The sequence below is a fragment of the Drosophila arizonae genome, chromosome X (assembly GCF_054131065.1).
Source record: "Drosophila arizonae isolate 15081-1271.41 chromosome X, UAZ_ARI_1.0, whole genome shotgun sequence".
Lineage (NCBI taxonomy): Eukaryota > Metazoa > Arthropoda > Insecta > Diptera > Drosophilidae > Drosophila > Drosophila arizonae.
The window spans coordinates 16,159,172-16,174,624 of NC_142927.1; the positions used below are offsets into that span (position 1 = coordinate 16,159,172).

At 33.3% G+C, this 15,453-nt stretch overlaps 1 long non-coding RNA gene across 1 annotated transcript; it reads right to left on the bottom strand.

Annotated features, from left to right (window-relative positions):
* Positions 1–2,673: 2,673 nt before the first annotated feature.
* On the bottom strand, positions 2,674–4,685 carry LOC149267949 (uncharacterized). The gene is made up of 3 exons (XR_016271089.1): positions 3,982–4,685; positions 3,392–3,895; positions 2,674–3,267 (listed from the first exon to the last, which is right to left on the bottom strand). It is a non-coding gene; the product is annotated as an uncharacterized LOC149267949 (long non-coding RNA).
* Between the last annotated feature and the right edge of the window lie 10,768 nt (positions 4,686–15,453).

The window sequence follows — 15,453 nt, forward strand, 5'->3', positions numbered from 1 at the left end:
CACATATTTTATACATATAGATAATATTTTATATATATTATTTATTTTATTTTTTATTTTAATGAAAATTATTTACATATATTTAATTGCTTTATATACAGTATATGGCATTTATTTCAATTTTTTAATATATGTGCTATATATATATAGCATTAATTTATATAATGTATATAATATAAATTATTGCTTATATATCTTTATTTTATATAAGCAATGTTACAAACAATTTAAATTAAATTTAATACCATATATATATATATATATATATATTTAATTGCTGTATATACAGTATTTGGTATTAACTTTATTTATTCTATTTATTATTATTTTTTAATAATTTAATATATATATATAGCATTGCTTATATAAAATATAGTAAAAATGTATAGTATATATGAATTTAAACTATATGAATAATTTAAATAATTCAAAATAAATGTATATATTTTTTTAGCATTTCTTATGTAAACCTTGATTTTTCGTATCCGCAATTGGCAATCTTTTCCCTTGGCAGAAGTTTTATCTACTTTCTTTTCATATCAGTCACATACCCGTGCTCAAATTTGCTCAGTCTATTGGCACGAGTTTTAAGATGCTTACGCAGAAACCCGCTTCACAGAGTCTATACAAATATCTGTTCATCTGTAGACTTATATACATATATATGTACATATATCAAATATTTATGTATATATTGTGCAAATTGTTGTCTTTTTATATTAATTGTCAGCACGTCAATGTCTGTTGCTATTGAAGTTTCCAATTATTTTTGGTCGCTTTTGGTAAGTTTTGCATATGAGCGGCATACACATCGTTAACGCTTTTATTTTACTATTTTGGGGTCTAGCTTAAACGAGGTTAAGAGTTGCCAGAGGTGCGCAAAGGGGCGATGGGTTCCGGCAGGGGCTACAGCTACTTCAAGTGGGCTCCAGTTAGATTTACCTTGCTATCGCGAGTGGGGCTTGAAACGTGTTGCAGCTGGTCGCTAACTAACTAGTATAAGGCAATATTTTCTCTGCTCTTGGATTAACCTGCGATTCTCTGGAAATCAAAGCGAAATGATATAAATAAAGAATACAAAAATAAATTTTAATTAACTTTGATAATTGACATTTTCGATCTAATCGATCGAGGGAATCCCAAAGTGTCAAGACAAGGCGTGTGTGTTTGTTTGTGTGTAGGTATTTGTTTTGCACGACGTTCGGTGATTCGTGTACAGCTTTTAGCTGACCAATTGCACCCTCGGCCTTCAGGCTTACTGCTTTTAGCCCAATGAATTGCTGCAGTAATTCACGTGTTTTCCCACCCCTCCCCGGTGCCTTAATTATCGCTCTTGATCTGTTGATGTTTTGATGATGGCTGTCCACGGGGGACTACGGGGCACGCCCACTTGACCTTGACTGACAAAGCCACTGCGCCGCAAAGACCGCAGCTCAGCGGAGTCCATTGACTGATGCCGCTGCCATGCAGCGGCGCTGAGCTGTAACGCGGCTCCCCTCCTAACACCAGCCAGCTGCTGCTACTGCTGCAGCTGCAGCCAGTTTGCTTGGTATCACGAAATATAATAATAATAATGATAAGCTCATTACAATTGAAATTAACTAAATTTATTGTATTATTATTTTTTTTTTTTTTTAATTTTTTGCATTTGGAAAAAATTGAATTCACAAATATTATTTAATAAATAATGTTTGGATACATGTTGGCCAAGTCGATTTTAAAAACAAGCTGAGTCAATTTAACCCTGCCCGTCCGTCCATCTGTCCGTAAGCGAACGTCGATCTTAGAAAATATTAGAGCTAGACACTTGAAATTTTTTTGATAGGCTCGTGTATGTCACTTGCACATTGAGTTTATTTCCAAGGCGACAAAGAGCATACGCCAGCAAACCATAGGCTCGTGATGGTCACGCGAAAGGTATGAAAGATGGGCCGCAAAAATAGTCCTCGATCTAGAGCAGTGGATCAATGGGGAGCATGGTGAAACGTCTTTTTATTTGACAAAACTGCTCTCCGGTCATGGATACTTTCAAAATTACCTAAATAAGATAGGGAAAACTGCCGAATACAGCTGTATTTACTGCGAAAATGCAATGGACGATGCAGAACACACTTTCTTCAACTGCAACAGGTGGTCGGAAGAAAGAATCGACCTGGCAGAAACAGTCGGTGAAGTCAAAGTAGAGACATTAGTACAGCAAATGTGCAGTAGCATAGACGCTTGGAAAAAAGTCTATGAGTTCGCCGAAAAGGTTCTTCGGCGGAAAAAGTATGACCTGAACGCAGGCACACAGAGGGCAACGCTCATTTAGAGCACAATATGGGGCTCCACCTTGAAGGTTAATGCGGGATAACTCCTGGTTCCAAGGTGGTCTCGAGCCCCAGAAGGGGAGGATTTTTTAGTCGGTAAGCAGTCATGCAGTCCGACACACCGGTCAGAGTGACGACCTGACTGACGGTGCATAAAGCTTTTTTCCTACCTCAACCCACAAAAAAAAAAAAAAAAAAAAAAGTAGTAGTATTATTAGTATTATTATTATTATTATTATTATTATTATTATTATTATTATTATTATTATTATTATTATTATTATTATTATTATTATTAACTAGCTGGCCCGGCAAACGTTGCATTGCCCTCTATATTATTTCTAGGTAAAAAATTGTTGAAAGCTATGTTGTTCAGGCTGGGATACACTGATAAATTTATTAATCGGATTTTCATTCAAGCACCTTGTTGTAAACGACATTCTTCGTTTTTTGGTCGGGTGCAAGAACAAATAATGCGGATCGTTTGCCAACACGTGAGCATGCCACGTACAATTGACCATGAGAAAAACACGCATTTTCTAGATTGAGGCCACAAATAGTCAAAGATTGGCCCTGTGACTTGTTGATCGTCATGGCGAAGGCAAGACGAAGCGGGAATTGAATTCGTTTAAATTCAAAGGGCATATCTGTTGAGCTCATCGGAATCCTAGGAATAAGAACTTCCTCATCTTTAAATTTTCCTTTGAGTATCAACGCGTGAATCACATTGCTCATCAGTTTTCTTATCACCAAACGCGTTCCATTGCACAGTTTTGGTTGGTTTAAATTTCTAAGCATGCAAATCATGGAGAATTGCTCTTTTCATAGCTGTGTTCATTTCTTGACGCCGGTCAAGTTGTTCTTCCATATTGCCCATGAAGTATATTTGCAAGAATTTTTGCTGTGCATCTTCAATAGGTTGCAATGATCCAATGCGATGGCAAATCTGGCCTTGAATCTTTAAATTCAAAGCCATAGTTATAGTTATATTTACAAACACTATTTACAGAAATCTAACAAACTACATTATTCAAAATTTTTTTTTGGCAGTCATAGAAAATAAAATTTTTAACGTAAATTACCTTAAATATCCGTCTCCAATATTTTCCGCCCCAAATTATGTCATTTGGAAACAGGCATTGTATTTTGAGTGTTCGCTAGAAAATGTCGTGATTCTAGTGTTTCGCCATAAAGCAGGGAACGCAATGGCTATGGTGACCGCTAATGGCAATGTCACTTTACCACTAAGGCAGCACAAACCGGGCGTTTCACCAGCAAACTTCAATGCGCCACAATGCTAGCAAACAACGTCCATTGGACCAATGCAAACTAAACGATTCAAGCTGTAATCAATGGTGCAATCATATCGAAACGCTGCTCGATTCAAATCAATCCTTGAACCATTTCTTATTGCCATTTCACGGGCTGCCTCTCTTTGAGAAGCACGAATTAAGGCCCTTCTTCCCTGGGTACTAACGCGGAGCCTTTCTCGGGCGATTTCTCGCTCTTCCGTTGCCTAATTGCATTATGGGTCCGCCGGGAAAGATTAGATCTTCTAGGACGCGGCATTTTTATTAATAGTAATACTGCCCTCGCACAAAACCATATAAAACAATCGAGAAATATAAATATAAATAATTTACACAAATTTATGTTTGAGACAAACAAATACCTGAACTTTCGAGATATTTAGCTTTTGTAAAAGTCCAAAAATACAATTTTTAATAATTAACTTTTTTTTTTTTTAATTTCGAATTTTGAATTTTGAATTTTTTATTTATTTTTGATTGTTAGGTTTTAATCTTTTGATTTTTTTTTTAATTTTTGCAGATTTTTGATTTGAAATATTTATAAAGTTTAAAAGTCCGAAAATATAAAAAGCCAAAAATACACTTTTTAATAATTACCTTTTTTTTTTTTTAATTTCGAATTTTTAATTTTTTATTTATTTTTTGAACAGTCAGGTTTTAATCTTTTGATTTTTTGCAGATTTTTGATTTGAAATATTTTTCCTTTTGATTTGAAAATTTTTTTTTTTTTTTTTTTTTTTTTTTTTTTTTTTTTTTTTGAATAGTCAGGTCTGCTCGAGGTCAGGAGACCGTAGACTGACTGACTACATTTGTTTATTTACTTCTACACTATTGTCAAAACTGTCACTGTTACCAAGCCTACTGGGTATAAAAAAAATTTGAACATTTGGGGAAAAAACCGCGTTTTTCAAGTATTCGGCAAATTTTTTCAGTATTTTTAAGACCCTATACTAAACTCGTTGCGGAGACAAATCCAACAAATCAAAAACCATGAAAATTGGTTCAGCCCAAATCAAGTTATAAGCAGTCTTCACTTTTACACAACTTTCTTTTATATATATAGATATTTTTAGCAACAATATCAACAATAGGAAAAACACTGCTATTTAATTTTTTTTTATTTATTTATTTTTTTTTTTTTATTTTTTTATTTATTTATTTTTTTTTATATTATTTAAACAGGCTTTTTACTACCAATTTGGCAACTTAACAAGTTGAACATAAAAACACAATTATTTACAGTACACACTACAGAAATTTCAAAACAATAACAATATTTACAATATTTACAAATACGTCAACAACAAACAATAACAATTTTTACGTAAATCACATTAAATTTAACTTGATATATTTTTATAGGAACCTTGCGGGGAGGTCCTGTGGATGCCACTTCTTCAGTCTTCTTTTTCTGTCTGTTTTCTTAAAACAATTATATTGATCTTACCATTCAAGGGATTAATCATTTTGATATTAAAGTGATATCCATCGTCTCCTTGCCAAAACATCAGCGGGTATTATAGCGCGTCATATGACGGTGCGTTTCATATATTCATTGTAGTTGCCCAGTATTGCGTCGTGTAAGCACAACATCACGTGATTCCAAGTTTTCACCAAAAATCAGAGTTGCCACTTCATCGACTGTTGGAGCATTTAATGTGCGTTCATGTGTTCCTGCTGGTCTTTTATCTGCTCTGATTACAACTTTATAGTCATCACTTGGCATGCGCTGTAAAGCAGTCTTGAACAGCCTGATCAATGCATGATGTTCATGAAGCCTTTGCTGCAAATCTTGGGGAATTGCTCTTCTCGTAGCTGTGTTGATCCCTTGACGCCGGTGAAGTTGTTCTTCCATATTGCCCATGAAGTATTGTATTTGCAAAAATTTGTGCTGTGCATCTTCAATAGGTTGCAATGATCCAATGCCATGGCAAATCTGGCCTTGAATCTGTACATTCAAAGCCCTAGTTATAGTTAGATTTACAAACACGTTTTACAGAAATCTAACAAACTACATTCCAAATTTTTTTTACGATAGAAATAGAATAGAAAATAAAATTTGTAACGTGTTCTTCAATAATTTCAGCCCCAAATGAAGTAACTTGGAAACAGGCATTGTATCTTTGAATGTTCGCTAGAAATGCCGTGATTCTAATGTTTCGCCATAAAGCAGGGAACGCAATGGCTCTGGTGGCGGGACCACTAATGGCAATGTCACTTTACCACTAAGGCAGCACAAACCGGGCGTTTCACTAGCAAACTTTAATTCGCCACAATCATGGCAAACAACGTCCATTGGACCAATGCAAACTATTAATAGTAATACTGAATATGCACTCGCACAAAACTACATAAAACAATCGAGACATAGATAATAGCTTATCAAGAAAAATCATAGACAACCTATGAAAAGACATTTACACTTTTGTTAACCTATGGAAGAAATCGTTAATTTAATAAATAATTTACACAAATTAATGTCTAAAACAAACAAATATAACAGTACCTCCCTGAACTTTCGAGATATTTTGCACAAAATAAATTAAAATGAGCATTTATTGAAATGATTTAGTTTATTATACTACACATATACTATATACTATACACATTTTGAATATTTTTTAAAAAAGATTCATCCATTTTATTTTATCCATTACTTACTGATTTTGTTAAAAAATCTTTGACACCTTCGAAATTAAAGAACTTTCAGCGAAAATAACGCATATTTCAAGTATTCGTCAATTTTTCAGTATTTTTAAGATATAATCTGCTATTCGGGGCAGAGACAAATACAACAAATTAAAAACCATGAAAATTGGTCTAGCAGATCTTGAGTTATAATTGTCGTAATAAATCCGACTTTGTTATAAATATATAGATTTGTGCTATTTATTTATTTTATTTTTCTCTTGACAATCTTTTTTATTGGCACGAATTAATAACAGTAGCTCATTTACATATACATATTTGTTTTTTTCTAATTGTCTGGTCTTTAATGATAGTTGCGTTCCGTTGCTTATAGTAGTTATTTACATTTTAATTAGTATTTATTTTAATTTAATTTAATTTTAATTTTTTATGAATTTCTTTATTCAATGATTTATTATAAATCCATTAATAAATCATTGAATAAAGAAGAATAACTAATTTCATTTATTCTATTTTATATAAATATAATATTTATATATACGATTTGGTTTTGCTTTATTGTTTAATTTTTTTTTCTGTTATTTTCTGTCATATATGCATATCCACATATATTTAATTATAATACGTTAAGTTTCGATTAAAAAAATATATGTATTTAACTATATAAAAATATATTCGTAATAAGATCAACAATTTATTTTCTTATTATAATCTTAAATTTGGAAAAGAGGGTTTTGCTTTATTGGCAAAAATTTATAACATTTTTCCCGACACCAAACTTATTTATTTATTTATTTTTATTTTTTTTTTATTTTTTTTTTTTTTTTTAAGAAATGCATAAAATGTTTTTCAATTAAACTATTTTGTTTTTTGTTTTCAAAAAGAAAAAACGGATTATTCCTTTTAAAAACAATTTTATTTAAATTATTATTATTATTAGTATTATTTTTATTTTAGCTTTATTAATTAATTAACTAAATTTTAAAAAGAATATTTGAATTTTTCAAATATTGGGAGGGGGAGCACATGGGTATCAAGCGCTTACATGATTTTTTTCCGTTCCATCGACAAAAGGCCTGTCTTCTTGGTTGCCTACTTTTGAGTTGAGGTTAAAGAGGCTCTTCGTTAACAAAAATCAAAGGGGCGGACAATTCACAAATTGCTTTATTATTTCTTTCTATTCTTATTTAAAAACTATTCTGTTTGTTAATTTATTTCCCCAGTATTTCATTGACCTTTACATATATGTAATTGGGGTTTTTCATTTTGTTGTTTTTTTTTTTTTTTATATCCGTCGAAGGAAAACTCGATTTTATAATTTTTCTTCTGCTTTATTATTATAATTTTTTTCTCTACACTGCAGCCTATTTTAACGTTTTATATTTTGAATTTTCGTTTATATAGGTCACTGCACTGAGTTTATAGTTTTATACCCTGACTTTCTATTGTGGTGCTGTTACTCAAATTTATATTTATTTATTTATTTTATTGTTATTTTATTCAATTGTGTTTTTATGTATTTTCTTTTATTTATTTATTTATTTGTGATTTATATTTATTTTATTTTTCTCTTGATAATCTTGTTTATTATAGGCTAGTGTTGACAAAATTATAAATACATATTTGTATTTTCTAAGTGACTGTTCTTTATTAATAGTTACGTCCCATTGCTTTTAGCAGGTATTTACATTTTTATTTGTATTTATTTATTTATTTTTATGTATTTCTTTATTCAATGATTTATTAATGGATTTAAATTTCATTTATTCTATTTTATTTAAATGCAATATTCATACATACGGTTTTGCTTTGCATTGTTGTTTCTTTTTCTTCTGTTACTTTCTGTCATATATGCATATACACATGTATTTAATTATTATAAATAATAACAAAAAAAAAATAAATAAAATTTAAAATGTATTCGTAATGAGAAGATCAACAATTTATTGTTTTATTATAATTTTAAATTTGGGAAAGAAGATTTTGCTTTATTGGCAAAAATTTATAACATTTTTCCCGATACCAACCTTAACTTTTTTTTTCCAAAAACATTATCTATTTATTTATGCATATATATATATATGTATATTTTTTTTTTTTTTGAAACAATTTGTTTTTTTTTTTTTTTTAAACAGTTTATTTCTTTTAAAAATAATTTTATTCAAATTATTATTTTTATTATTACCCCCTGGACCCGAGAAGTGACCTAATTTAATAAACGTAATTCGTAGTAATAAAGGCATTTAGCCACTTCATTAGTTAATATATCCTTATAAATGCGCTATAGAGTTTACGACAAAAGCTGCAATAAAACTATATTAAAAAAAAAAAAAAAAAAAAACAAAAAGTTTAGTCGGTAAGCAGTCATGCAGTCCGACACACCAGCCAGAGTGACGACCTGACTGAACCGTCAGCATTTTAAGGCATATTTACCTACCTCAGACCAAATATAAATAAAAATTATTATTATTTTTCTTATTGTTATTATTATTTTTATTATTGTTATTATTTTTAATATAAATACTAATATTATTACAGTATTTTTTACCAATAATATCAACAATAGGAAAAACACTGCTATTTAATCAAGTCTGTATTTTTCTGGAGTCGTCGCACAAAAGTAGGCAACGCGCAGTTCACTCATGATTTTCAAGGGCCGGCCTTAAAATTCTCAACTGGTTATAGCTCACACACGATGACATGACACCTAAAATGTTGCTTATTCGGGCGGCTAATTATATAAATCTTGTTATTATTATAGCTCGACTTTACAGTCCAGCTCCGTCTCATACAGTCTTGCGACTGTGGCGGCTTGTTATTATTATTATAGCTCGACTTTACAGTCCAGCTCCGTCTCATACAGTCTTGCGACTGTGGCGGATTGTTTTTTTTTTTTTCATAAACAAGTATATATAATACCCGACCAAAGCGTCGAGGCCGCTCCATCTAATAGTGTGGGTTCATTGGTGGGGAATTTTTGTTTGTTTGTGAAATTGCTGACATATGAACGTGTTCGCATGGTGAATTCGACTTATTGTATGGGATCTGCTTGTTCCTCTTTCTGCTTGTTGTACATCCATGGATATGGTTGAGAAATGGTTGAACATTTAAAATCTGTGCTAAGTTTTGCCTTGGCCAAGTTTATCCACCTTATTCTGGGTGCGGCTTCTGCTACTTTTTTTTATTCATAATTAATTGTACCTCGTACACGGTACCCGGACTGTTTGATCGTAAAGTTCTGCGAAAGACAATTTGGTGGGTGGAGTATTCTTCCGATGGCTTCTTAGTTTTTTCCGTTGCGCTACCATGGGGCGCTAATAAGTGTGACTTTTAGTCACATGACTTGTAATCTAGCTCATGGAAATATTAGTCCTACTTTTCGTCATGTTGTTTTTCGGCGTCGATTTAATTATTCTCCACGCGTTTAATAATACGACATACTATTTAGCTACGGTAGTTGATAAAGTTTTATGCAAGTTCAAAATTAATTTTTTACTCAATCCTATTATTGGTCCCACTTTTCTTCAAGTTGTTTTGGCAAGGATTAATTATTCTCCACTCTCTTAATAATGCGGCCTATGGCTGATGGTACGTCGTAAGCGGCCAGCTAAGGGAAGGGCCGGAGATTGAAGCGCTGTTAATAATAATAGAAAAGCGCCAGCACAGGCGGAAGGCTATGGTGTCCAAGCAATCTAAGTATTATATGCTTGTATGTCTTCCTATCTGTACTTTAATCAAATCCAAAATTTAGTTGGGGGTTTCGAAGGTTTTCTGAAGACAAACTAAAATTACAATATCTGTTCATTAATCATATCAGAGCTCTATTTGTTTGTTTTCACTAAGACAGCACCAACGGCTCACAGTGTGATAATTTCCTTTAATACTAATTGGATTCGGCTGTTGATCGACTCAATTGCAAAGTCTGCCGAGCTGTTACTGGTAATGCTTAAACTATTGTATGTATAATTCGTAACAGTCAATTTGTTGGTTTCGAAGATTTTCGCTAAAGACATAAAACCAGCAATTTTTATATTTATAAAGTGCAGACATATTACATATTACATTTTTCTAGAGTCGTCGCACAAAACACGCAGTTCACTATGGATTTTCAAAAGCCGGCCTTAATATATATAATAATTATATCTTGTTATTATGATAGCTCGACTTTACAGTCCAGCTCCGTCTCATACAGTCTTGCGACTGTGGCGGATTGTTTTTTTTTTTTCATAAACAAGTATATATAATACCCGACCAAAGCGTCGAGGCCGCTCCATCTAATAGTGTGGGTTCATTGGTGGGGAATTTTTGTTTGTTTGTGAAATTGCTGACATATGAACGTGTTCGCATGGTGAATTCGACTTATTGTATGGGATCTGCTTGTTCCTCTTTCTGCTTGTTGTACATCCATGGATATGGTTGAGAAATGGTTGAACATTTAAAATCTGTGCTAAGTTTTGCCTTGGCCAAGTTTATCCACCTTATTCTGGGTGCGGCTTCTGCTACTTTTTTTTATTCATAATTAATTGTACCTCGTACACGGTACCCGGACTGTTTGATCGTAAAGTTCTGCGAAAGACAATTTGGTGGGTGGAGTATTCTTCCGATGGCTTCTTAGTTTTTTCCGTTGCGCTATCATGGGGCGCTAATAAGTGTGACTTTTAGTCACATGACTTGTAATCTAGCTCATGGAAATATTAGTCCTACTTTTCGTCATGTTGTTTTTCGGCGTCGATTTAATTATTCTCCACGCGTTTAATAATACGACATACTATTTAGCTACGGTAGTTGATAAAGTTTTATGCAAGTTCAAAATTAATTTTTTACTCAATCCTATTATTGGTCCCACTTTTCTTCAAGTTGTTTTGGCAAGGATTAATTATTCTCCACTCTCTTAATAATGCGGCCTATGGCTGATGGTACGTCGTAAGCGGCCAGCTAAGGGAAGGGCCGGAGATTGAAGCGCTGTTAATAATAGAAAAGCGCCAGCACAGGCGGAAGGCTATGGTGTCCAAGCAATCTAAGTATTATATGCTTGTATGTCTTCCTATCTGTACTTTTATCAAATCCAAAATTTTGTTGGGGGTTTCGAAGGCTTGCTGAAGACATTGTTGTTAATAAAAAAAAAAAAATTATACAAATTTCAATTTATAATGTGTTTTTCTTTTTTACAAAATTAAATTGGGAGTATTTTATACTTAAATACAAAATAACTAATTTACTAGTGTGTGGGGATGCAGTTATAGTCGAAAGCGTTGTACTCAACCGAAATATGCTGTATTTATTACTATATTAGTGACAATTAAATGAAAATACAGATTAATCTGTCAGCGCAATGGAATGCACAATATTCTTTGTTGGGCCATCTTTAGCCAACACAAACAAACTGGATGGCTTCCCAATGAGAGAACATGCCACATATACGTAGTTATCCGTGGGAAAAGCATGGTGCTTCCAAATGTCAGCCACATGCAGACAACATTTGGCCTTGTGACTTGTTGATTGTCATCGCGTATGCCAATCTGCTTGAGAATTGAATGCGTTTGATTTCGATTGGCACATCTGTAGGAATAATAGGAATTCGTGGCATTAATACACTTTCACCTTGAAAATTGCCATTCAGATCGGCGGTCTCAATCACGCTCTTCATAAGTTTTTCATTGCTCAGGCGTGGTGGATTCAAGGAGCAAAATCACCGGATATCCGAGCTTCAATTGTAAGTGGCGCGGTGGCATGTCTGGTAAATCCAATGAATTCAAAAATTCTACTGGTTTATTTACAGAATCGGTAGTATTGCAAAGTGTATGTATGACCCCCCTGCGTCTGTTGGCAACAATTGTTGTTATGTTGTATCTTGAAATTTAACCCATGAACGCCCACATTTTTCGCGAGTAACAAACGCGGCCATTTCTACAGTATTGCACTGCAGTTCACGATTCATATCTGTGTTGATTAACTCAGATGCACTTCGATTTGGTAAGCTCATACCGAAATGAGTGATGGGTAAAACATGTTCAGTCAGTACTACAGCAAATAGAAATCAAATTTGTGTTCCTGTGCAGTTTAATGCTTCTGCAGTAAGCATATTGTCCCAATGATTGTCGTCTTCTAGCAAGCCTAGTGCAGGACATGCATCTTTATACGTTGGATACTGTTGGCCATTTACTCCACGTATACAAATAAGTTCCCGGAAATAGATGCTGATCGTTTTCTTCGATATTCGTGGTGTTGTTAATTCGGAATTCTTACCGGAGGGCCAAACCGTCAATAAAGAATCTTGGCATTATGAGGCGTTTGAGGGTGAATGTTCGTCTCAACAGAACAGATTTGTGGCGGAACAGTTGGATTTTACACCACGATAATGCATCAGCGCACAAAGCGATCATTGTGAACGAGTTTTTGAAGAAAGATTCAACAAATATCATCGAATAAATAAATATTTAATAAATGTAGATAATTGATAAGTTGTTTGTGTTTCATTTCACTTAATGGGAAAATATGTTGGTGCATATCCCACCAAGCTAAGACATCAAAGTTAGAATTGTATGTAATATTTAGATTAGAGTATCCGGCTATTTCTTGTCCTATAATGTCTGTAGTGCTTCTGACTTCTGTCATGTCAGTAGTAGTAATAGTTTCTGTAAGAAATTGTTTCATAATATTTTTGCATTCATCTATTATAATATCCTTTTCAGTGTCTGTGAACTGCTTTAATTTGTTTGAGAGGGTGAAGAGAAAAAAGGATATGTTGTGAATTTATATAAATTGAAAAGGACGGTAGTTGAAATTTGCGATTGGAGTTTTAGCTTGAGATCTTGAATAGTTTCAATATCAGTGTAGTCGATTTCACAGATTTTGTTTAATTTATTTAAATTTGGAACAATTAAATGTATGGTTGGCCGTTGAGAAGCTTCGATTTTTTTTTTAAACAGTTTCAAAAGCTTTTAAGATACGGACTATGGAAACAACCTCACTTACATTAATTCCTTTAATTCGGCCTTTTTGATGTTTATCCCTTAATATGGTTGTTATTTCAATCCAATTAACTTCTATTGATTTTAATAGGTAATAGACTGTATTCCAGCAAGTAGGGCAAAAGCTTTTTAATGATAATCCTAATGGAAAGTTAATACCCGATTTCTTAAAATATTTTACAAGCTTCGTACAAATATGGACAATATTTTCTACCGCGGGGACAGCATCAATAGCTTTCTCTACAGCATTGTTAAGTAGATGGTTAGCGCAGTTAATTTTTTCAAAGCCGCAAAAGGCTTTTACCACATTTCACCCACGATCGGTTACAATTACGGGATTATCCAATTCTAAATCGCATTCGAATTCAGTTAGTATTTCCACTATTTTGGCTCGAATATTTAAACCTAGATATATGTGATAAAATGCGTACTTTCTGCTTGACCGCTCACAGCGCACTGATTTTGGCATTAGATCAAGCTCAAGCCTCAAGCGACGGAGCCGTGCAAATACGAGGTGTTGACACGAAGATATATGCATGCAAAAACTTCGGTTAAATTTTGTATTCCTATTTAGGTTTTATTCATTCTCATCCTTTTTACTCAAGGCATTGAGTCCATACGAACTGGCATTCTATCAACATGTTTTATTCCCTCACTCACTCACTCAGTCTCAATTCAAGTGGGCTCAATTTTACTAGGTTATGAGTGCGGCCATGCAGCTCTCTAATGTATATACACGACCCAAATTATTTTATTTATTTATGTACAGTTAACTTACAATGTAAAATTATATAGCTAACATAAATTATTAAATGAAATGAATTAAATAATTATTTTGGTGCTGGCTGCTAAAACTTTCGACTCTCTTGTTGTGATTATATTTTATTGACCATTTTTGTTTGGGTGAGGTATTGGTATTGGATATGTTAGATGCTGAATGGGGTCAAGATTTTTGAATACTTTATTATAGGATGTTTGTAGGGATGCATTTAAATTTTGGTTGGTGTTTGGGGAGGATGTTTCGGATGATGTTTTCTATTGCGTCTATCGTTGAAAGGAAGTCGGTGCATATGGCATATTGGCCGGGCTTGTATTAAAAAATATTGAGGGTTTTTGTGATCGCGATGAGTAAAATGGTATTAAGCCTGATTTTATTATGTTGTGTTCGTTGGTTATGGCGTATGATATGATTTGGTTTATTTGGGAGCCGTCTGTAAATATGGTTTTGCATACTTTTAAAGTCGTCAGCATATACGCGTTCTTCGATGTTTTTATAATGGGATATGATTGAGTTGAGTTTGTTGAAAGCGTTGGGGAAGAGGATAATCGAGAGGAAGAGCGTTGTGGGATACCATTATGTAAAGGGAGTGCTATTGTATAGTTATATCCTATTTTTGTTATGATTTTTCTGTTTGTCATAAAGTTTTTTACGTAGCTGAATATATTGGTTCCATGTTTTGAGCTGGTCGAGTATCGTGTGTAGTCCTATTCTGTCAAATGCTTTTGCGAAGTCAAGGGAAACGATTGATGCGTGTTTTCTTTTTGAGGGCGTTCTACATATAAGATGGTCTAGAAAAAGTAGACTATCTATATTAGATTTGCCTTTTCTGAAGCCGACTTGTCTGTTGTCTATAAGTTTGCTGTTGTTGACAAACCACCACAGTCTTTTTGCAACAATTTTATCAAGAACTTTAGATAAGTAGGGCTTAGTGAAATTGGTCGATAAGAGTTTAATTCGGATTTTGATGATGTCGGTTTAAGTATTGGGATAATTATGCTAGTACGATTGTGGGATATAATTTTTAAGAATTAAATTTTGAAGATGAACTATGCGGGTTTCTGTTTTATGATCTATGTTCTTTATCATATCATAGTTAATTCTGTCTTGGCCCGGTGTTTTGCCAGTTAGTGATTTGATTGCTGCATTGAATTCTAATATTGAAATATAATTTTCGATGACTAATGCTTCTTTGTTAATCGTGGGTGTGGGTTTTAATGCTAATGTAGAGCGTTCATCTAAATAACAGGCTGTAAGGAGGTTGTTGTCGTTGGCTGCGCCTGACCAGTTTTTGCAAAAAATGTTTGCGATTTCCGATCTGCCGGTGGTGCGTTGGGATGAGATTGGGTTGAGGATGCAGTGGATGTTTTTGGAGGGATTAAGGCCGCAAAAGCGCCGAAAAGGCCATATTTTTCTTGTGATGAGGTTTGTGGATT